This window comes from Nycticebus coucang, chromosome 2 (genome assembly GCF_027406575.1).
Source record: "Nycticebus coucang isolate mNycCou1 chromosome 2, mNycCou1.pri, whole genome shotgun sequence".
Classification (NCBI taxonomy): domain Eukaryota; kingdom Metazoa; phylum Chordata; class Mammalia; order Primates; family Lorisidae; genus Nycticebus; species Nycticebus coucang.
In genome coordinates this window covers 156983028-157006468 of record NC_069781.1, presented here as the reverse complement: position 1 = coordinate 157006468, position 23441 = coordinate 156983028, and the positions used below count along the sequence as shown (strand labels likewise).

At 47.3% G+C, this 23441-nt stretch overlaps 1 long non-coding RNA gene across 1 annotated transcript; it reads left to right on the top strand.

The window, feature by feature from the left end:
* The first annotated feature begins 79 nt into the window (after nt 1-79).
* On the top strand, nt 80-13551 carry LOC128594389 (uncharacterized). Its single transcript, XR_008382546.1, has 5 exons — nt 80-2898; nt 3441-3486; nt 10003-10225; nt 11351-11492; nt 13304-13551. It is a non-coding gene; the product is annotated as an uncharacterized LOC128594389 (long non-coding RNA).
* Nucleotides 13552-23441: the final 9890 nt, after the last annotated feature.

Genomic DNA, 23441 nt, shown 5'->3' with positions numbered 1-23441 from the left:
CCTAAAGAGAAGGCTAGCTTGTCAGTCAGTCCCACTCTAGCGACTATGGAAAGCTCGTGACCTGAAAAAATTCATTTGGAGAAGACAGCTCAAGACAAGGGCTCCTGCAGACCTGGGGTCAATTCAGGCTCTCTGGTGACCTTGGCCAGGAGCTCTGCCCCTCCCTGGATTCCAACCATTTTGATGCTGAAGGACAGTGTTGGGTGCCAGGTCATCTGGGAGGTCCAGGATGGATGTGGGTGGGAGGAAGCCTTCAGGCCTCCTCTCCCTTCACCAGACCTCTGTCTGGGCTGATTTGGGCAGAGATCCTACCTAGCTTTGCCTCAGCTCCAGGGGACTATTGTGGCGGTGAATTAACCTGCTCTCCAGCTGCGGAAGCTGGTAAGATGTGCGTGGGCCCAGGTAGGTCATACATTCCACTTTGAGTTACTGCTTTCTCCTGCTTGGGTACAGTATATAAATTGCATAGGAGGTAGCAAACTTGGATTCCTTGCCTTGAGTATCTGTGCCTCTCAATTTCCTCCTTGTGAAAAAGGTAGGGGGAGGTCTGTAGTGATGGTGTTGACACAGGAAAGTGACTCCCAGTGCTGGGAGCCACTTGTAGTCCAAGTGGGTCCTTAGTTTTGCACAAGAAAGAATTCAGGAACAAAGTGACAGTGTAACATGAAAGATTTATTGGGAAACTATGGAAAGTCTGCTCCATAGACAACAGGGGCAAGTTTTCCCTGCAGAAGAGAACTACACCCCTCTTCCTGTTGCCTTTCTATTTAAGCAAAGGCTTAATTATAAGCTAAACAAGGTGTGGAATAGTCTTGAGAGGGGTGTTGTTTTCCTGGAATCAGAATAACATCCTCTGTTTCTCCACCATCTTGGTTGGACTCTGCTCTGTCTCCATCCTGTTTTGATCAAGGTAATTTGAGACTTTGTTTTGAAGCTGTCTGACTCAGGTAATGCTGCAGCACATACCCAAAGCATCAGTGCCCTGCTGCTGGCCCCCTTCAAACCCCATTCTCACTAATGGATTCTTCATGGTCTTGGCTTCCTCGTGTCAACAGTTTCTAATTCGTGGTCAAGAGTGGGACGTTTCATTGGAGGAGTCCAGATCATATACTCTAACAAAGCTGCAAGAGATGCGGGGAAAAGGTGTTTTCATTTTCCCTACAGGGAGGTAGGCTCTGCCTTGTAGGAAAGGTGTGTGAGATACCAGTGACCAAAAATGTGACTAAGGACCACTTCAGATAACAATGGACTTGTGAAAGATTGTGATATGACACATGAACACTTAACTCAGAGTCTGGCGTGGAGAGGACATGTGATCCCTGTGCTGAGATTTATACTACTCTGTAAATCCACAGTGTCAATCAAGGGTGCTCCTCCATACTTTAATCTTTGATTTTTCAGCAGGTGAAAGACAAAAGGACCTTGAACACAGTATGGCTTGCTGCCCTTCCAGATGCAGAGGCAGCTCCAGTCCTGCTGCCAGGCGGACAGGTGACTGGGTTTTTCCATTGTGGTGATGAATTGGGCTGAGTCATCATCCCTCTCCGGTCCCCTCATGACCATGACTGGGAGAAAGTAAAAAGAACCAGCTGATGGAGTTGGGGGTGCAGTTGAATTGTCTGAAATCCTTGTCCCTTAGCTGGGGGAGGCAGCAACTGTCTTCCCCTCTCCACTAACACTCCCTACTCACTAATCATGAGCCACACAGCCTCAGGGAGAGAAGAGGAGGTCCTGTCTCTCCATTAATAGTATTGATTGAATGCCTGTTTGGTGCTGTGCCTGTGCTGTGGGCTTCATGGGAGAACCAGAGCTGACTGGGACACTGACCTTGCCCTTAAGGTTCATGCACTCATGTAGAAAACCAGCTCAGAGGGGGTGGCGCCTGTGGCTCAGCGAGTAGGGCGCCGGCCCCATATACCAAGGGTGGCGGGTTCAAACCCAGCCCAGGCCAAACTGCAACAAAAAAATAGCTGGGCGTTGTGGCGGGCGCCTGTAGTCCCAGCTGCTCGGGAAGCTGAGGCAAGAGAATCACGTAAGCCCAAGAGCTGGAGGTTGCTGTGAGCCGTGTGACGCCACGGCACTCTATCGAGGGCAGTAAAGTGAGACTCTGCCTCTACAAAAAAAAAAGAAAGAAAACCAGCTCAGAGACCCATAATTCAGATACTACACAGATTCTGCTACATGCTCAGCTCTATGCCTCCCTGAGCCTAGGATAGGGGCTGCTATCCTAGATGTGTAATTGAGGTTACCATGGAGTACAGTAGAGAACTGGAGGGTTCAGCAAGGTCTTCCGTGAGATAGAACTGAGCCCCTAAGAGGTGGAAAGTCAGCAGATGGAGGTAGTAGGTGGGGTGAATGGGAAGAGAACTCCTTCCATCCATCTATCCATCTGTCTACCCACCTATTCATTTATCTATCCACCCATCCACCCCTTCATCTATCCATTCATACATCTATCCATCCATCCACTCATCCATCCATCTATCTGTCTACCCACCCGTTCATCCATTTATTCACCCACCCACCCCTCCATCCATCCATTCATACATCTACACATCCATCTATCCATCTGTCCATCTGTCTGTCCATCCATCCACCCACCCATCCACTCATTTACCCATTCATCCATCTATCCAATCATCTATCCATCCTACATTGGGTCAGCCAACCCCTATCCTAGGCTCAGGGAGGCATAGAGCTGAGCATGTTGCAGCCCTGTCTTCCAACAGGAGCTCCTGGATTGAGATGGAGAAGGCCGGGTATTCATGAGCAGATGGCGAGGAAGCTGGAATGAGGAAGCGGGTGGGGGAGAGTGCCTGGCCTCAGTCTGGCTCTGGAATTTCACCAGCTGCCAGATTATCTGCTTCCTGCTCTTGAGCCACCCTAGCCACTCACTGGGTATGTTGCCAGCTCCTGTCTTCCCTTATCTTCCATGACCTGTAAGGATCCTCCACCCTACAGGGCCAGTCCTTTGCCCTCCAGGTAACTCCAGGCACCCCACTCTATTTCTGAGGACAGCAGAACCCCCCTCCAGTGCCCTTTGCAAATGTCCCTTTACCTGGAAACTTTAGCAGACACATGGAAGCTCAGTCAGTGCTGAGTTAAGGCAAGAAATGGATCTGATAATACTTTTTTAAAAATTACAATAGTTATATATATTCACATGTATATAGGAAAAATAAAAATCACTCACAATTCCATTGCCTAAAAATGGCCAGTGTTAATATATTGGGGATAGGAGCTTCAGCACTTTACATGTTTGTGTGCGTACACACACAATTTGCCTTCCATGTCTGCAGGTTCTGCATCCACAGATTAAGCCAACCACAAATCAAAACTATTTGAAAAAATAAAAATAAGCAATGTAACAATATAAATAAAAAACAGTACAGCATAACAACTACTTACATAGCGTTTACATTTTATTGTCCTTGCCTCAGTTTCCCCGAAAGATGGGACTTGATCAAGGGAAAGGTGCCCTTCATGGTGAGTGGCAGGTGGCCATCAGGCTCTCTGTCATCATATTGCCCCTGCTGGCTCAAGCATATGCTTAAGAGAGCTGACTTTCCTGCTCTCTGCAGCAAAGAACACGGGGAGTGGGGGGTGGGGTGGGGCACAAGGTCATGGCTTCCCCTGTGTGGAATCTGGCAGGTAGCAATCTGGCAGAAAGCAGATGAAATTCACTCTTTCGAGTGGCGCAATGCCACCTTCTTAAGGAGAACTCACAGGTTCAGAGAAGCTTCTGTCCCGAAGTGCTGGGGAGTTGGCCCCCTTTCAGCAGGCTCAGGTTTCATGGCCTGTCACTGTCCCAGCCCCAACCTGGGCCTGAGCTAAAGTTGCCAACAGAGCTCTGCAGGTGGCACTTCCCAGACCTGGGGTGGACTTGGTCAGCCCTATGGTTGGACCTCCTGTGGGCATTTTCCCTTCCTTGGTGTTGCAGTGACCCCATAGCGTCCTCAGCGCTATTATGACGGGGTTGGGTTGAACCAGAAGTTTCAATCAAGTTTCCAAACAATAGAAACTGAGGAACTGACTTAGGTTGCTGTGCCAAGTCCCAGGACCATCTTCAGACTTAATAATTTACCAGAAGGAAGAACTCAGAATAGCCATTATATTCACGTATTGTGGCAAAAGGATACAGGACAAAAATTAGTCAAAAGAAAAGGTGAATGGGCAAAGTCCAGGAGACACCAGGTACAAGCTTACAGAAATTCCCTCCCGGTGGAGTCACACAGGAACACAGTTCTTCCAACAGCAGTGTGTGACAACACATGCAAAGTACTGCCGACCAGAAAGCTCACCCAAGACTTGAAATCCAGGGTTTTTAGGGGAGTCAGTCATATAGGCATGCAGCACCCAAGTGACTAACCTCAGCTGCTTAATCTCTAGGCCCCCAGAGGTCAAATGGATGTAGTGTCACCCAGGACCTCAGACATATAGAAACACTGTTATCAAGTAGGATGTTCCAAGGGCTCAGAGGTTACCTCATTGGAGCGGTCAAGGGCCAATCCTTTCTTTGAAATGTGCAGGGTTTAAGCAACACCAGTCTGCTGAATTAACCCGTTACTGTTCAGATGCCAGTAATTTATTTTGCATGTGTGTGCACACACGCATCATGATTTCATTTTTTTTTTTTCTTTTGGCCAGGGCCGGTTTGAACCCGCCACCTCTGGTATATGGGGCCGGCACCCTACTCCTTCGAGCCACAGGCGCCGCCCCATGATTTCATTTTTATTTTATTTTATTTTTTTATTTTATTGTTGGGGATTCATTGAGGGTACAAGAAACCAGGTTACACTGATTGCATTTGTTAGGCAAAGTCCCTCTTGCTTGATTTCATTTTTTTTTTTTTGTAGAGACAGAGTCTCACTTTACTGTCCTCAGTAGAGTGCTGTGGCGTCACACGGCTCACAGCAACCTCCAGCTCTTGGGCTTATGTGATTCTCTTGCCTCAGCCTCCCGAGGAGTTGGGACTACAGGCGCCCGGCTATTTTTCTGTTGCAGTTTGGCTGGGGCTGGGCTCGAACCCACCACCCTCGGTACATGGGGCTGGCGCCCCACTCACTGAGCCACAGGCTTCGCCCTGATTTCATTTTTTAAAAAGGAAGTTTAAATCCACAACACAATGTAAGTCAGTGCTCCCCAAGAGTAAACAGTTGGCCTGATGTCGCTAACTTTGAAAATGAAGGGGCCAGAAGCCACCAGGGTACACCCTGAACCCATCATAAATGTTTTCTTGTTTGTTTGCATAGCTTTGTCTCCAGTCAAGGAACAGATGAGTTGAGTGGTTCCTGCACTAGCTCTGGGTTGTGTTCCTGCTCTTGGGAAAGACTAGACCCTGCTGAGCGTGAGAGGGCAAGGTCAGGGACCCTCCCTTAAGTGTCTTAGTCAGTTCATACTTTCTTTTCTTGGGCTTTGCTGCTGATGCAACTTATCCTGGCAAAGAAGACAGTCTGTTCTATTTAGCAAGTGCTCTGGCCCTTGCCCCAGGCTCTGGCCCTTACTGAGTTGACTCTAATATAGACCAGCTATTTTTCTAAGGCCCCATTTCCTCACTATCTGGCCTTAATTATGGAGCTGAGCCATGAAGGCCTGGGCTGCTGGCCTGTACAGGCTTCATGGTGTGGAGTCAGACAGCCTGGCTTCCCCTCCATCTACTACCTGGATGTAAGGCAAGTGCTGTAACCTTGCAGAATCTCCTCTTCTCAGTAATGGCTCTAACGATACAGCTGTGAGTAGTTGGTGGGTTGATAACTGTGGAGCCCCCAGCCCAGGGCTTGGTGCCCAGCTGGATGGAGCCCATTGGTTAGTGACTATTAGGACTGTGCTTTTAGGTACAAGATGTGGGGGCAGGGAGGGTTCATCTGATGTGTGCAGTAGGTGTGGTGACACATCGAGCTGCCCTAGAAGTGGGTGCTCAGGAGTCAGGGGCTCCTGTGGCTTTGGGACTTCTGGGGAGGGAGCACAACTCATGTATAGGGAAGGAGGAGACCTGGTGGGATTTGGGGGTGTCATGAGGATTGAAGGTGTGTGTACTTTTCTTCCTAGGGCCCTCTTCCTTCTACTTCGCCCCTTTCCCTGGCTAATTGCTTATCCTTGGGGTGTCTATTTAGGCCTCACTTTACTCCCTGATTCCTTGACTCCCTTATTTTGTGCTCTCATTGAGCACACACATTTTTATTTTTTTTTATTTGTTTTAGAGACAGGGTCTTGGTCTGTTGTCCAGGCTAGAGTGCACTGGTGTCATCATAACTCACTGCGGTCTCAAACTCCTGGGTTCAAGAGATCATCCCACCTCAGCCTCCTAAGTAGCTAGGATTACAGGCATGCATCACTACAATGGCTTATTTTTCTATTTTTTGTAGAGATGGGATCTTACTATGTTGTCCAGCTGGTCTTGAACTCCAGGGCTTCAAGTGATCCTCCATGTTGGCCTTCCAAAGTGCTGGGATTAGAGGCATGACCCACTTTGCCTGACTTAAGCTGCATATATATATATATATATATATATATATATATATATATATATATATATTTTGGTAACGACAGAGTCTCACTTTATCACCCTCGGTAGAGTGCTGTGGCATCACACAGCTCACAGCAACCTCCAGTTCCTGGGCTTAGGCGATTCTCTTGCCTCAGCCTCCCAAGTAGCTGGGACTACAGGCGCCCGCCACAATGTCTAGCTATTTTTTGTTGCAGTTTGGCCGGGGCTGCATTTGAACCCGCCACCCTCGGTATATGGGGCTGGCGCCCTACCCAGTGAGCCACAGGTGCCGCCCACTAAGCTGCATATTTAATTGTAGTAATAGTTAACCATTAATTGTGCCAGGCATAGTGCTGAGGGCATTACCTGTGTCTGTTATCTCATTTGAATCTCTTGATGTTTAGAGAGCCAGCTGTAGCTTTATTTTTCTGATTTTCACTACCCAAAAGTGAAGGCCCAACTCCTGTCTGTGAGGAGGTTCCTCTCTGCCCTGAACTTTGATTTTCCTGAGGACAAGGATTGTGTCTTGTTCACTGTTTATACCAGCATCCAGTTTGGGCCTGGTACGTGCTCAGGATATGGGAGCCTGCTACCAATACTTGTTGAATAAGTGAGTGAGCGGGTGGGTGGGTGGATGTTTGTAATGTGCCAAGGCAGGCTTAGCACACCAGGGGCAGTAGACAAATATTAGTACCATGGTGGGGGTAGATCAATGCCCCCAACACCCTGAGTGTTCATATATGAATCCCTGGAACCTCTGAATGTTATGTTACTTGACAGAGGGGGATGAAGGTTGATGATCAGCTGACTTTAAAATAGGTAGACAGTCCTGGACTATCTGTGCAGGTCCAGTGTAGTCATAAGCGTCCTTCCGAGTGGAAGATGGAGGCAGGAGGGAACAAAAGAGCTTGCAGCAGAAAAGGACTCAGTGATGGATTTGAAGATAGAAGAGGCTACAAGCCAAGGAGAGCCTCTTGAAGCTGGAAAAGGCAAGGCAAGGACAGGGATTCTTCCCTAGAGCCTCCAAAAGAAATCAGACTTAGGATGTCCAGAGCTACAGGAAAATTAATTTGTGTTGTTTTAAGTCACCAATGTGGTAATTTTTTCACAGCTGCAATAAAAAACGAATACAGTGCTTCATCCCTGATGCCAAGGAGCACATCTCACACTTAATAGTCACTTATTAAATGATTTTTACTTACCAATAGGAAAGACACTTAAGAAAAAAGTCCTTTTGATATTTTGGATTTATATACCAGGGGCTTAACTGGGAGGACTTGAGGTAGTTCAGACTTTGGTCCTAAGACCAAGCCATTGGCTTGGCAGGTTAGGCTGAGTGGGTCACAGAGAATAACTCAGGGACCTCAGGAAGGGGGCCACAGGCTGGTGAGTGAGCAAAGATGCTGGGCAGGTCCCAGCAGCATTCTGGGACCAATCATGGCCTCAGGCCCAGGGTGCCACACCTGATGCCTCATAATAAGTAGGGCACCATGCATGGAGTCTCTACCTTTGCCAGGCAGGGTCTTAAGCCCTCCCCACACAATCAGCCCACAGACCATCATGTGAGCGTCTCTGCCGGGGCTTGTATGCTCCTCCACTGTGTCAGGCACTGTTCTAAGAGCTGCACATCCTTAACCCAGGCAGGCCTCATAATAGCTCCATGCTGCAGATGCTATCAGCACCCCCATATTACAGATTAGGAAACTGAGGTCTAGAAAGAAGTCACTTGGCTATTCACATAGTCAGGTAACTGTGTCTGAACAAAGGCAGTGTGGCTCTGGGGCCTCTCTGCTCTTAACCACTGTGCTCTGCTGCCTCCCTAGTTGGAATAATAATTATAATATATGAGATGTAATTATGATAGCATAATATTATAAAAACACAAGAATTATAATACCAAAACATGCCACCTTGGCATATTGATTAGACTGAACTGAAGAGAACTATTAACCTAAAAGCAGGACATAAATTTGTAGTTACCTCCTCTTCCCTCTCCAGAGGAAGGACAGACGTGAATCAACGGCAAGGACTCTGCAAGCTTCTCAGCCCACAGAGGGCACAAGAGGAACCCACATAACAAACCTGACTAATTAGCTCTATCCTCCATTCATTCCCCCTTATATTTATCCTCCCACAATTTGTCCCTCTAGAGCAGTGATTTTCAACTAGTGTGCTGTGAAAAAAAAAAAAAAAAACCAACTTTTTTTTTTGAGACAGGGTCTCACTTTGTCACCCTCGGTAGAGTGCTGTGGTGTCATAGCTCACAGCAACCCCAAACTCTTGGCCTCAAGCAATTCTCTTGCCTCAGCTTCCCAAATAGTTTGGACTACAGGCACCTGCCACGATGCCTGGCTATTTTTAGAGCTGGTTGCTCAGGCTGGTCTCAAACCCGTGAGCTCAGACCATCCACCCGCTTTGGCCTCCCAGAGTGCTAGAATTACAGGTGTGAGCCACCACTCCTGGCCTTGCTGTGAAAATTTTTAAAGACCATTAATTAAATTATTTTCAAAAGAAGTTCAAAGCACAGTAAGTGTATTCTTTCTATTACTCTTTTTTTTAATCAACATAATGTAAGTGTGCTGCAGAAGTTTAACTACGGGTTCAAGTGCACTATGAGATGAAAAAGGCTGGAAAACGCTGCTCTAGAAAGTCAAAATCCTTTCCTCTGTCTTGTCTCTTCTCTCAGGATGTATTGCTGTTTTGTTAAGATGCCATATAAGTCTCAATTCTGACCACCCCTCTGAGTTATGTAGCATTGAAGACTTCCGTGTGTGCAACACACATGTGTTAACAAACATCTGCTTGTTTTTCTCTTTTGTCAGTCTCCTTTCCAGGGCCCCGGCCAGTGAATCTAGGTCAGTGATTCTCAACCTTCCTAATGTCGCGACCCTTTAACACAGTTCCTCATGTGGCGACCCCCCAACCATAAAATTATTTTCGTTGCTACTTCATGACTAATTTTGCTACTGTTATGAATTGTAATGTAAATATCTGATATGCAGGAGGGTCTTAGGCGACCCCTGTGAAAGGGTCGTTCGACCCCCAAAGAGGTCGCGACCCACAGGTTGAGAACCACTGATCTAGGTGAATAGAAGAAAAATAATTTTTTTCCTCCCTTACAACACTACTTCACAGTTGGATGAAGCCTGTTTACCACATATTTTCCTGTTTTTCTCTTGTCATCCTCACAGTGGCTGGTCATTATGATGAGTGCCCCTAGCATATATTTTTGGGAAACAGAGCTGCTGAGAGAGAGGCACTCAGCCATCTGAGGCAAGGGTGGGATTCCTCCCTGGGTCTTCCATCTCCCAGTCCAGAGTCACTCTCTCACCAGCTGCCCCCTGCCTTGCCCTGGTGCATTATTTATGGCCCATTACTCACCTCCTGCAGACATCCAGATGCTGCCTGCCAGAAGCTGTGACCTCGCCCTGTCCCCTGGAGAGGATCAAGGGCAGGGAGGAAGGGTAGAGCTTTCCTCCCCAGCCTCACTCTCTGTTCCCCCCTTCTCCCCACAGCCTCTTTGGGTCTCAGCAGGCTCCTGATGTGTGGCACAGTCTGTCCCCTCTTCCCACCCACAAGAACCACCTTGTGAGCACAGTTTTGTCTTTGCCAAGCCAGCCAACACATTCAGCAAGCTCCCGAGTTCCCAAGCAAAGCAGCGGCAGCAGCAGCAACAAAGTCCCAGCTCCCCAGCCCCTCGTCCTGGTGTGTGTATGGGTAAGGCAAGGGCTGTGGAAGGTGAGTGTGTGTATGTCGGATGTAGAAGGGAATGATTGAAGCACTCATGTCTGAACACATTTTTGTTTCCTCTTTGGGTCTCAGAGCTAAAAGCATAACCTGTAAGGATCATTTTCTTCTTCCTTCTCACCCAGAGGAGTGGGACAAGGGGCTTACATCTAGTTAAGTGAGACCCTGAGGGCCCTGGGAACCCCACAGCTTTGGAACTACGTGACATTAAGCAAGTGGCTTAATCTCTCTGCTCATTAGTTTCCTCCTCTTCAAACACCTCATTGAGTCATAATGAGGATTAAATGACAGAGTTTGGATAAAGCAATCAGCATAGGGCCTGAAGGACAGTAAAAAATGAGCTTTTGACAGTGCACCAGTTTAGATCACAAAGTCCTGGAAGGAAGAGCTCCTGGAAGGGAGGAGAAGCCAAGGGCTCCAAAGGCAGAATTCACTGGGCTTGAGGCAGGAGCTGGGTTACTGTCATCTCAGTTTCCATGTCTACAAAATGGGCAATAGCTGAATTTAGTAGTTGCTTCAAACCATGGCTAGCAGAATGAAATTCTGGGAAACGAAAGTGAAAACTCCAGGTAATCACACATGTGGTCCCTCCTGGGACTGAACTCTACCCCTTTGCCATAAAACCAGAGGCAGGGATCTGCTTTTCCTCCCTACTTTTAAGTCCCAAACTCCCAGAACCCGAGTGACTGGTTGAAGGTTCTCGGAATCATCTGGAGACAAAGTCCCTGAGCCTTCACTCACGGACCCTGGTTGGGTGGGTCTGGGGGCACTGAAGAATCTGTCTTTAATAAACGTCCTTAGTGATTCTGAAGCAGGTGCCCACTGTGAGAAATTAGAGACCAACCACTTTACTAGAGATTGTTCCAGATGGTCCTAGAAAGAGTCTTAGACTTCCTGAGTCCTATCTCTCAGACTCCTTTTCCTCCATCCCAAGACCCCGAGAATTAAAGGAATTAGCTTTCCCAAACCTCATCATCTCTCACTTCCTCTGCTGGTTTCTCTATTTTAATCACTTTCCAATCATTGTAACTGTTCTTGGACCCAGGACAATTGAGGTTTGTTCTGTAGCTGCCTCTCCTTGGAGATACAGGTGATTTACATCAATGTCTTCCCCAGGCCCAGGGACACAGCTTGAAGAGCCTGCCATGCTGGCAATGGGACAACCAAGGTGTCTGATCAGTGTCCAGGAAGCCATGAGCCCTGAGCTCCAGCATCCTCACCATTGTATCCAGTCCTTCGCTGGGCCAAAGGGCTCTTGGTAAATGTTGGGAGGTGGAAGGGGGGCAGCATTACACGTATTACAGCAATGGCTAACCAGTTTACCAGAGACTCTTGAGGCCAGCTTCCTCTGCTTTAATATTTCATTGCATGATTTCTTGCCTATAGTGAATCAGCAAGAGTCTGTTTCTCAAGTCTCAAGTGATTTCAATGACCTTCCTAATCCAGAATCATGTGTGACACTCATGAACACATGTCCACCCTTCTTCCATCTCATTCACCATAGGAGCACCCATGGTAATAACCAGTGAGCCTTGATTGAGGAGCACCATCGACTGCTGATCAATCTGAAATGTGCCATATATTTGTCACCACCATCCTATCAAGTAGGAATTTAGAATATCCCCATTTTACAGATGAGAAAACTAAGGCTTGGGGGAAATTAAGATATTTGCTGACAGCCTTAGAGCTGATCAGTGGTGGGGCAAAGACTCTACCCCAGATCTCCAAGACTATGCTCTCAGCTAGTCTGCCAAAGAGCCCCCTCATATTGGTAGAAAAGCCTGGTTTCATAGGTTAGCCCCTTTCTCAAGCCTCTTTTCCGTACACCCTGTCCCCAGGGCCACTTTCCAGTTTGCAGTCCTGCAACCACTTCCCCTGGCAATGAGTGTATTCAACTGCTGCTGCTGGAGTTAATTATTTCCAAAAGACATTTGGAAACCCAGCTCTGCTGAGTCTAATGTGTTCCCTTTTGCTAATTTAATAACTTTTTTTTTTTAAGAGTGTGTTTTTTAAATGTGTTTACTGGATTGATTACTTTGCAGATATTTTCCCATTGTTGTTTTCTTCTTTGAACCCACACTTGCAAATGCCCAGTGGATTTTAGAGCTGAGACCTATGATTTGTGATTGGGGTGTCTGCTCATCAAGGGCAAGGCCTTGACTTTCTGTGTGCCCAGGCTCAGCATTCTGGCAGGGCATAAAAGGACCAGTCTGGAGTCCTAAAAAAAGATAATGTACTAGATAATTGTGAAAAGAAGCAGCTTGGGTTCTTACCGGTGCATTTGGTTCACCAAATGGTAAGAGTGGTTGTATCTGGGTGGTGGAATATTTTTTTTTTTGAGACAGAGTCTCACTTTGTCACCCTCGGTAGAGTGTTTTTAGTTTATAAGTGTGTATAATTTTAATAATAAAATAAAAATAAAGTTATTATTATTAAAAATAAAATTCATTCAATAAGAGAAATCTGATCCTTTAGGCAAAACCTCAGGTGGATCTGGCTGGCTTTTATGAACTTGTTTGACAACTTTTATAAACTTGTTAAACCCCCTCACAGAAGCAGACCTCTTTGAAAATGAGCAGAATTCTATGTAAAAAGAGAAAACAAGACAGGGGTAACAATTATGTTCATAAAATAGTGTTTAGATATTTTAAAGAACAGAATGGAACTTGAGTTTTGTAAATGTTGACTTTTAAGTTTGTTAATCTTAGATATCACTTTTGTTTGCCCTTGGGCTTGACTGTACTTCAATTTGCAAGTGGTTTATAGGATGGTGGTTTCTCTGTTTTTTTATCCAACAAATGTAGAGTGAGCTTTGCCAGGCAGTGTTCAAGGCTCACAGGATTGGAGATGGAATGAGGATGGAGCTCCAGGCTTGAGCACCTCCTAGTCTGGGGGGAGACGGTTGTGCAAACAGTTATGCAATTTAACAACATGCTCTAAGAATTTCTCTGATGAATAATACTGTTGAGCACTTGTCCATATTCGCTATTCATAAATCTTCTCTTGTAAGTCCTCTGTTCAAATCTTTTGTTCATTTTTTATCAGATTGTTTGTTTTTCTATTATCAAGGTGTAGCGCTACGCCCAGCCTGCCTGCTGCCAAGGCCTGAAGCTGAGCTGGTGAGAGGTTGTGAAGGCCCCCTGGCATCCTGTTGAATCTCTGGATCCCGGGCTAGGGGAAGCTATGCTCCCCCTGGCACTCTTCCCTCCGTGTCAACACTGTGTGCCTCCCCAGAGAGTGGCACACAGTCCCCTTGACCCTCCTTCTGCACCCTTTCCCACTCTGGCAGTCACCACTCACCTTATCAACAAAATAAAAATTCCCTCCCTCACATAAGTCCTTCTTATTCAGCCTGGGGCTTTTTAATTTCTGATTAAAACTTTGACCTTCTTTCTTTTCTCTTTTCCTTTTTTCTGTTCTGAGACAGAGTCTCACTCTCTTGCCCTAAGCTAGAGTGTGGTGGCATCAGCCTAGCTCAGAGCAAACTCCAATTCCTGGGCTCAAGCAATCCTCCTGCCTCAGCCTCCCGAATAGCTGGGACTACAGGCCCCTGACACAATGCCTGGCTAATTTTTCTATTTTTAGTAGAGACAGGTTCTTACTCTTGCTCAGACTGGTCTTGAACTCCTGCGCTCAAGCAGTCCTCCCACCTCAGCCTTCCAGAGAGCTAGGATTACAGGCATGAGCCCCTGCCTGGCCCCTATATTCCACTTTCTATGTCCCTCTTGGTTCAAGCCAGATCTAGAGATGCAGGGGCATCTAAGGCACCACCTAAGTGTTTGGGACACTTAGGTGGTGCCTTAGTCCATTTTTCTGTTGCTATGACTAAATATCACAGACTGGGTAATTTATAAAGAATAAAGATTTTGATGGTGCCCATGCTCAGTGGGTAGGGCGCTGGCCACATACACCGACGCTGGCAGGTTCGAACCCGACCTGGGCCAGCTAAAACAATAATGACAGCTGCAAAAATATATATATATACCTGGGAATTGTAGCAAGCGCCTGTAGTCCTAGTTACTTGAGAGGCTGAGGCAAATCATCACGTGAGCCCAAGAGTTTGAGGTTGCTGTGAGCTGTGATACCACTGCTCAGCTTGAGACTCTGTCTCCAAAAAAAAAGATAAAGATTTTTTTGGCTCATGGCTCTGGAAGGTGGGAAGTCCAAGGTGATGGTGGCAGCTTTTGGTGTGGACTTTGTCACTGTGTCATGACATGATAGAAGGCAGAGGGGCAAGTGAGTATGTGTGAAAGAAATGGTAAGAGCAAGCTGAGCTCACTTTCAGAACAACCCACCCTAGACAGAACGAACTCACTCTTAATAAGGGCAGTAACCCATGTCTGAGGGCTCCACCCTCATGACCCAATCACCTCTTAAAAGCCCCATCTCTTATCACTGTTTTGGCCATTAAGTTTTTCGCACATGAATGTTTGGGGGACACATTCAAACCATAGCAGGTAATATCTACCCCCCACCATACCCTACACTGAGCCTCAGAGCTGCTCAGGTAACTTTGTTTCAGGATGTTCTCAGCCTGTGGGAGAGACACAAGCAGGCACCTGAGTCTTCAAGCTGAAACAAGGTGTCCATTCTGTAGGAACAGAGCATTGGCCTGCTCACTATTAAGCCGCCAAACCCACCTCTGGCCTCTAGAGTCAGCCTAGTGGTTGTGAGGCTTGGGCGCCAGAACTCCCGCCTGGTTCACATCCTTCTCTGCCCAGGCACCCAACCCAAGTGATTCTAACTTCATGCTTGGGTTTCCCCTTCAGCCTCCCCCTAAGTCAGCTGGCCCCAGGCCTGTGAAGTGGGATTAACAAGGGGTTGCTGGTAGGCTGAGGTAAAGCTCATAGCACTCAGTAGTCGCTGGCCATTTCTACTGCTTATAGTACCTCCTTGGATGAGGACAGCAGCCTGGGTTGGGGGACATGCGTGATAAAATAACAGAAAAATGATCTAACTCATAGTTTCTTGGTAAGGGCTAAGATCAATTAAAGAAGCGCTCTCTCTTTCTCTCTTTTCCCCCTCACTGACAGACAACCTCCCCAACCCCCCATGGGGGCTCTGTTCTCACTAAATCTGAAAAAAGCTGAGCTGACAGAATGGAAATGTAAAATCTTTCTCTTTTACATTTGCTAAACCTATTGACTAAAAGCTGCCTTTTTAATTAACTTATGTATTTATTTATTTAGAGACAGAGTCTTACTTTATTGTCCTTGGTAGAGTGCTGTGGCATCACAGCTCACAGCAACCTCCAGTTCTTGGGCTTAGGCGATTCTCTTGCCTCAGCCTCCCAAGTAGCTGGGACTCCAGGCCCCTGCCACAACACCCAGCTATTTTTTTGTTGCAGTTTGGCTGCGGCCGGGTTTGAACCTGCTACCCTCGGTATATGGGGCCGGTGCCCTACCCACGGTGCTACAGGCACCTTTTAGAACTTGCTTTTTATAGCACTTGAAGAATTCTTCAAAGAGTGGGGGATGAGCTCTAGTCCTCAGTTCCAAAACCACAGCTCTAGAGCAGAATCACTGACAAGATCACAATCACCAGTGATAAGCCTGTCTTCAAAGGGAAGACAGCCATTTCTATTATCAGCCTGCCACTAAGAAAAGAGAAGAAGCAGATACAATAGTTTCCTGTAGCCACTTCTGTTACCAATTAACAGCACTCTTTCCCCCTTTTTTCTCCCTCCTCATAAGACATCTATAGGCCCCTCCCTTTTCTTTCTTTAGGTACCATACCATCTCTCTTCTCACACACTCTCTCTCTTTCTAAGAAAGCAAAATAAACCTTTATTTCTGTACATCTTACTCCTTGAATGAGAAATCTTTCCCCACAGGTAATGTGAGCAGCTAGCAAATTTTCCACTCTTACAGGTACTATTATCAGCTACATCATGTAAGTGAGGAAATCCAAGGTTGAGAACATTAGGGACTTACCCAAAGTCCTAAGGATAAAAAGTAGCAAAGCTGGAATTGAACTTCAAGGTTGTATTCCTCTATAACTCCACATGCTGCTCATTCATTCATTCATATTTATGGAAACACCAGTTTTTGAGCATGTATGGGTGCCAGGCTCTTATAGTTGACTAAGAAAGATCTAGCAGCTTCCTGCCACTCTCCATCTGAACATGAAATTACTTTTGCTGCTCTGCTGACCTTTCTAAAAACATGCATTCCCTTGGCCCTCTCTTGATCTAAGAATCCCATTTCGGGCTGAGTTGAATGTGTTAATTCTGGGGTCAGTGAGCCTGCCTGGAACCATGGCCATCCCAGGCTATCAAGGTGGGCAGTCAAAGGTTCTAAGAGGGTCCTTTGCAGGGGGACAAGGAGATTAGTCTGCCTGTCTGGTATCCTCAGAAAAGCAGGGGGAAAGGTCAGGTTCCAGCTGGTATCCACAAAGCCACTTGGATAAAAGTTTTTCTGTGTCTACGTCAGATATTCCTAAACACTAATCACAAATCTGCCCCTTATCAACTAGTCGCTCACTAACCGTGAGTAGTAGCCAAGTGCAACCTTCTGTTGTTTTTTTGTTCACACCCCATTTTTTAGAAATCTGTACTTCGTTTGCATATGAACATGTATGTATTTTAGAGCAGTTGTATATGACCATAACTTAAATTGGCTTATGCAGAAAATAATTTAAAAGCAAAAAGGTTATTCATTTTCTTTTCACACTCAGAGGTCTGGGGATGCATCTGTTTAAGGCCCCGCTGAGTCAGTTTCTCCCTATCTCCACTGTGTTCAGTTTCAAGCTTTTGTGGCCAAGCATTCTGGTTTCTATCGCCTCTCTGGTTTCAGGTTCTGCAAGAATTTGTTCATGCCTGGGGTGTGCTCAGGGTGCTGCCTTGGTCAAGTGCCTGTTCCCATCCTGATGGGGTGGGGGAGGTACTGAATGGATCATGGGCTCCTCCTCTGAAACAGGGTGTAAGGTTTGCTCTTCTGGGAGCACATGAACCAAAGGAGTGGTTCCCAGAAAACAACAAGGGTCTGGCTAAGAGAGGGGTAGAGAATGGATGCTGGCAGAACCAGCAGCAGATGGTTTGGGCCTCACACCTATGCTAAGTGGAGGAGCTGGGGCTGCACCAGAGGCTGTGTTCTGTCTACAACCCAGAGGCCCCATGGTGCCTGGAAAACAGCAGGTGCTTCATGCATACCTGCCTGTCGAGCGAATTTCCTGTTGCTGTGCTCTGCACACCCGCTTTTGGGAAACCTTGTTTCTCTAGGTAGCTGTTCTGGACAGCCACCTATCACCTGGCCTTTCCCTCTCAAGAAATAAGGTCCCATACCTGTGAGCGAAGCCTTCCTGGTCTCCCTTCATCTTTTGCAGCAAACCTCATCCTAAAGTGAAATATCAGGAAAGGATCCAGTTGGTTGTGTTACATACATTCACACACACACACATGCACACAAACACACGCACTGCCTTTGGGTTTTTAACACATTCTTTTTATTTTTTTTTTCCAGGACAGAATCTCACTCTGTTGCCCAGGCAAGGGTACTGTGGCCTCAGCTTAGCTCTCAGCAAGCTCGGACTCCTGGGTTCAAGTGATCCTCCTGCTTCTGCCTCCCTAGTAGCTGGGACTATAGGCATCGCCATGATGCCCAGTTAATTTTTCTATTTCTATATTTTTTATTAAATCATAGCTGTGTACTTTAATGCAATCATGGGGTACAATGTGCTGGTTTTATATATAATCTGAAATATTTTCACCAAACTAGTTAACATAGCCTTCATGGCACAATTTTTCTATTTTTAGTAGAGATGGGATCTCACTCTTGCTCAGGCTGGTCTTGAACTCCTGAGCTCAAGGTAGTATCCCACCTCAGTCTCCCAGAGTTCTGGGATTATAAGCATGAGCCACCATACACTGTCAACACATTCTTTAGATGGGTGGTAGCAATGGGAGAAGCTATAGGCTGTGTCATATCTCTGGAATCTAGGGGCCATGCAATGGCTTCCCCTGGATCAGAGCATGTGAGGACACAATGGGGTCACAGGTTCTCACAAGCTTGGGGCTGTGCACAGGGAGTCTGGCACCAAGTGGACGATGAGGGCCAGGAGCTGGGATCTCCATTCTGAGAAAGCAGGTGGCCAATGTCAGTCCCTCCCGGGGACATGCTGATGGGGGTGGTTCAGCTCCTGGCTCATTGGTGCTTCCTGATCCTGAACCTGGTGATGGACACAAATCAGAGGCCTCAGAAGCACACCCCATATCCCACCACTGCCTCTGCAACTGCACTTTCTTAGCTCAGGCTGCCATAATGAAATGCCACAGACTGGGAGGCTTAAACAGAAATGTATTTCTCACAGTTCTAGAGGCTGGGAAATCTGAGACCAAGGTGCTGGCAGGGTAGGCTTCATTGCACGCCTTTTCGCTCACCTTATAGGTAGCCACCATCTCATGGAGAAGGAGAGAAAGAGGGAGAGGGAGGGAGGGAGGGAGAGAGAGAGAAGAGAGAGAAAACAAGTTCTCTCTGGTGTCTCCTTATAAGGACACTAATCTCGCCATGAAGGTCCTACCTTCAAGACCTCACCTAGCCGTGATTATCTCCCAAAGGGCCCATCTTTAAACACATTTACACTGGAGTTAGGGCTTCAACATAGGAATTTTAGGGGGGCAAAATTCAGTCTCTAGCAGGTGTTGAGTCCCCTCAGTCTGTCTTCCAGTCTGACCTTCCAGGCACCCTGTGCCATTTTACAAATAAGGATGCTAAAGCCTGAAGGGCAGAGTGCCTAGCCCTGGCCTCAGAGCCTGTGTGTGGTGGAGGCAGGATTGGAACCCAGGGCCTTGTGGCTCCAAAGCCCATATATTTAATCATTGAGCTCTGGTTCTCCAAGGGCCGGAGATCTGCATAGATGGCATACTTCTGAAGCCCAGACCTACTGGAAAGATGCATTAGATTAGGTAAAAACCACCGGCAGGTTCTGCTAATTTGTTTGAGACATGAAAACACAGGGCAGTTATATCGAAAAAAAAAAAAAAAAGAGGCAGAGAGAGAAGCGAAATGTTTCTCTTTCTCCCTTGTTAGTGTCAGGGCAGGAGCTGCCTGCCTCTCTGTCTGTGCCTCTCTGGTGCTCTCGCGGCATGCACACATACTTAGCATTTGGTCCATGTGGGGAGGAGCAGGGATAGAAGGCAGGGAGGGAGGGGGGAGGACCTCCCACCACATGCTTCTTGGCAAGACCCACATTTTCTTAAACTCTAATTCATGCTTCAGGGCCAACAAGTTTTGTTTCACATTATTTTTCTTTACTTTTTTTCCCCTCATGCCCAACTTAGAAAAATTGAACACACAGAGAACTATAAAAAGCAAAAAACCACCCACAGACCTGTTAAAATCTGTGGCTGTTTTTCCTTCCAGTCTTTTTTTAATGCTTCTATTCATTATTTTTTTTATAATTTTAACACGAGTAGACTCATACTATATATGCTCTGCATTTGAAGATACGATTACTGCAAACAATATTTTTCTCTTCATTAGGCATGCCTTGCACACTGTCAAAGGTGATGTTTCATCGTCACCTTCCAAAGGCACTTGCTGATCATTCCTCTGCGGGCTATGGCAGGGCACAAAGAGCCCAGGCCCAGGCCATAGTGGCCAGCTGGGACATAAGCATGAGAGGGGGCCTTGGTGCTTTTGGTTCAAATCCTCATTTTACACGTGGGGACCTGAGGTCCTGAGAATTGAAGGGCCAGGTCACCAGTGCCCTGGTGGCTATCCCTATCTGGATTTTACACATATGATGCCATTTGGCCAGACTTAAATATTCTCCATTTGCTCATCTACGTCCGTTGTCCTCTGTTCAGCATGCTCTGAGCCTGGAATGGCTGTGGGTGCCTGTCACCCTTACCCTGTGGCTTCTGGGTAGTTTCAGCCAATGGGAAGGCTGTCAGAAAGCTGGAGGAAGAAGAGTGGGGTATGTTGTCATCTTGAAGCTGTCCCTTCCAGGCCTTGATTTGGCTGTGACCAGTTCCTCCTCTAAAGGTGTCTTTGTTTGTTGGGAATGCTATAACAAAATATCATTGACTGGGTGGCTTATAAACACCAGAAAATTATTGCTGACAGTTCTGGGGGCCGGGGAGTCCAAGATCAAAGAACCAGCAGATTCAGTGTCTGGTGAGTGCCTACTTTCTGATTCATAGATGGTGCCTTCTAGCTGTGCCCTCACATGATGGAAGAGGCAAACCCTCTTGGGCCTTGTTTATAAAGGCACTAATTCCATTTGTGGGGGCTCCACCCTCATAATCTAACCACCTCTCAAAGGCTCCACCTCCTATTACCATCACATCAGGGATTAAGTTTTGCTATGGTTTGAAAGTGTCCCTTCCAAAATTTAAGTGTTGAAACTTAATGGCCATGTAGAGGTATTAAAAGGTGGGCCCTTTACAACGTGATAAGGCCAGGGCCCCTTCCTGGTAGGTGGGATTAAGGCCCTTATGAAAAAGAGGCTGCACACAGCATTCAGCCAGCTGGCCCTTCTGCCTTCTTCCACATGAAGGCACCAGAGGGTGCAGCCCTCACCAGACAACTGAACCTGTGGCACCTTGATCTTTGGAGCTCTGCTTCCAAAACCATGAAAGAATAAACTTCTGTTATTTATAAAAATCACTCAGCATCAGCTATTTTGTTATAATGGCACATGTGGACTATGGTTTCAACATGTGAATTTTTGGGAGAAACAAATTAGGCCATAGCAGAAGGCCACATCTCCTACATGGCAGCCCTCTCCTACGGGCCTTGCTGGATTTTGGCAGCGATTCCTCTCTCCTGTGAGAGGTGATGTCTTCCAGATGTTCCTGAGGACATCTCCATACCATGATAGCTCCCCTGAACTGTACCCACACCTCTGTGTACAGCTCTTCATAAATAAATCCCCAGCAATCACCCCGTTGCACCTGTCATCTTCATTGTTGCCTGCGCTGTTATTTTATTTTTCTCCCAGAAGTGATCACTGTTGGAAATGAATTTATGTGTTCACTTTTTGAGGGCTGGCCTCTCAACTTGATCCTTAGTCATTAGATGACTGAGTAAATAAATCAAAATCAGAACTTGTACCTGGGTCTTTTGACTCCTGATTCAGTGCTTTCCTGCCTTCTCACATTCCAGAAGGAAAATTAATGGAAGAATCTGGGTCTGCCCTGCCCTGGAGAAGTTTATATGCCAGTACAATGTAGTTATTATACGATAACAAGAAACAGTAGCTACCATTTACTAGATACTTGCCTAGTTCCAGGTGCTGGGCTAAGCCCACTCCCCCATCATCTCCTATGGCCCCTTGTGACCACACTGGATGATAAGGACTGTTGTGACTGTATGGACAGATGAGAAACTGAGTCTGGGGACCAGGGACTCCTCTGTTCTGGCTGCAGGCTGCAGAGAGCCGTAAGAGGGGGAGAGATGCTTGTCCTGTCCACAATGCAGCCCAGCACACAGCCTGGGGCACATGCTCGAGCTCCCAATTAACATGCCATCAGTGAAAGAGTATGACGTGTCTGCCTGCAGCACAGGAACTCTCTGGTCTGGGGAAAGGGGACTCCGTGGCTTGCAGTATCCTCTGTGGCCACTCTCATAAAGTGCCAGCAGCCTGGGCTATGGGAGCCCCTGATCTGAGGGATTTCTTCCTCCTCCCAAGTTAGGCTTCTTGAGGCCCAAACTCTGGGCATGTCTCCCTAAGAAATGTGGGAGGGACCCCGGGGGCCTAGTCTACACACCTGCTCCCTCGGCACCACTGTGTGCTGGTCGGGGGGATGGGTGCTGGTTGGCGGGTGGGTGCTGGTTGGGGAGTGGGTGCTGGTGTGGACTGATAGCAACAGTGAGGTGAGCAGTGTCCCAGCCTGGGTCTCATCAGTCTGTCTTACTTGCCTGAGGTCATAAGGCCAACACCATGGAAGAAGCCAGCCTTGAGCTGGGTCTGATCCTGGAGCTCTGCCCCTTATCTGCACTTGCCTCAGAATAGACACAGCTAGTGCCTCCAGGCAACACAGTACTTATGGAAGCTGCCACTTATTTATAGTCTCAGGCTGACAGCCCACTGGCAGGGGAACCTCTGAGACTCGCCTGCTCTGGGCCACTGTGCCCCTCATGGCCCATGACATGCTGTGTCTGGGGGTGGTAGATGAGGGTTCTCTGTTCCTAGGCCCTATAAAGGAAGGTGGAAGCCAGGAACATGGCAGGGTAGCTTTCCTTCCCTGGCAGTGCCTCCAGCCAGCCCTGGCAGACCCCCAAGGGCACTGTTGATGCCTTTCCCAGGCTGCAGTGAGACTTGACAGTCCCCACACAGCACATCCCATGGGGGTTGTAGGCATTTACAGCACTGAGAGCTCTGGCCAATTCCAGTCCCTGGAGCATTTGATTCCCAAGTCCAAGCTAGACTATATTGGTTCTGGGCCACACGGTGCTAAGGAGGCAGGAAGCAGTGAGGCATCCAGACCTGGGTTCTAAATCCCAGCTCCACACACACCAGCTGTGGGAGAGCTCCACCAATCACCTGGCCTGCCTGGTCCTTGGTTTTCCCATCTGTAAAATAGGGAGGGTGATAACTGGGATTGGTAATGACATTAGTATCTCAGGGCTATTGCCAGGATTACAGAGAGCAAGGCATGTGGAATCCACTGAGGCTCTGGCCCCTGTGGTCCAGTTTTGGGGCAGGGTCTTAAAGAAACACAGCCTATTGGAATTCCAGTGAGTGCTCAAGACTCCTGAAGAACATGAGGTGGGGGAAGTCTAGGTACAAAGCCATGGCCACTTCCGGTCAGTCAAGCCATCCTCTGTAACACCACGAGCTTCCACAAGATACTCACTCTATTTTATAGAAACCCTCCCCTTCCTCCTTGCACATCTGCTGCACCTTTATCAGGTCTCTGCACTGCAGCAGGGGCCCCTTTCCGGAAGGCACCACTCACAGCACATCCAACAGGTGAGTTGGCGAGGCACTCTGTTGTCACCTGCCCCAAGATTTGCTGCCCCTGACCCTCATTCCAGTTATTTTTTTTCTCTCTGTCTAGCAATGGCAATTTCTTCCAGGGAGAGTACAGATGGCCTCTCTAGCAGCTCGGGAACAGCTGGGCACATCCACCTTTTCATGCCTGTATGGTTCTGTCACACAGGTGAAGCACTCGGCAAAGGGTAGCGTTTCTAGAAGTGCCTAATGGAACGGTTCTGTTGTGGTTTTTCTTTTTTCTTTCTTTTTTTTTTTTTTGTAGAGACAG